Below are 592 nucleotides of genomic sequence, written 5' to 3'. Positions count from 1 at the left end.
GGTGGGGGGGTGGGGGTGGAGGACCAGGGTGGGAGACAGGGGGAAGAAACCCAGGAGCGGGCAACCAGGGCACTGGTGGTGAAACAAGCTCTGAGGTCTCCCAAGGCTGGTGTGAAGGACACCGACTCTTGGAGGGGCCCAGCTGTGCTCGCGGAGAAGGTCTGGCCAACCTCTTCGTGGCTAGATGATGGCCGTGGTGGCTACCTGCTTTTGGGATCCGTCGTCTCCTTGGCAGCCCCGAGCAGTTGGAGAGAAGGCAACTCAAGGAGTTAAAAAGCCTGCGTGGAAGGGGAGCTGGTCTGGGCAGAAACACCCCGACCCAACAGTTTGGGGCCAAAGGCCACCCCTCCGCCCACCAAAGCGTTCCTGACATTTCCCCTATGTTTCTGAAAGCTTTTCCTTTTTTTTTTTTCCCCCCCCCTTTTTGTTATTCTAAAAAGAAAATAGATCTCAAAAGTCACCTTCGGCTGAAAAACCCAAAGCGTCCATTCAAAACCCACAAGCCCCGGGGCCGGTTCTGCAGCGCTGGGTCAGCGTGCGGCAGGGCGTGCGCACCGAGGGGGCCGGAGCGGAGGAAGGAGCCGCCCGGGGA

At 59.3% G+C, this 592-nt stretch overlaps 1 protein-coding gene across 1 annotated transcript in view; it reads right to left on the bottom strand.

Annotated features, from left to right (window-relative positions):
* The window catches only part of SCARA5 (scavenger receptor class A member 5), a 40,440-nt gene that overhangs the window by 2,657 nt on the left and 37,191 nt on the right, over positions 1–592 (bottom strand). The window lies entirely within an intron of this gene.

The sequence above is a fragment of the Aptenodytes forsteri genome, unplaced genomic scaffold (assembly GCF_000699145.1).
Source record: "Aptenodytes forsteri isolate BGI_AS27 unplaced genomic scaffold, ASM69914v1 Scaffold192, whole genome shotgun sequence".
In the NCBI taxonomy this organism is placed as follows: Eukaryota; Metazoa; Chordata; class Aves; order Sphenisciformes; family Spheniscidae; genus Aptenodytes; species Aptenodytes forsteri.
Note: the sequence above shows the minus strand (reverse complement) of the source record. Positions and strands in the feature narration are given on the sequence as shown.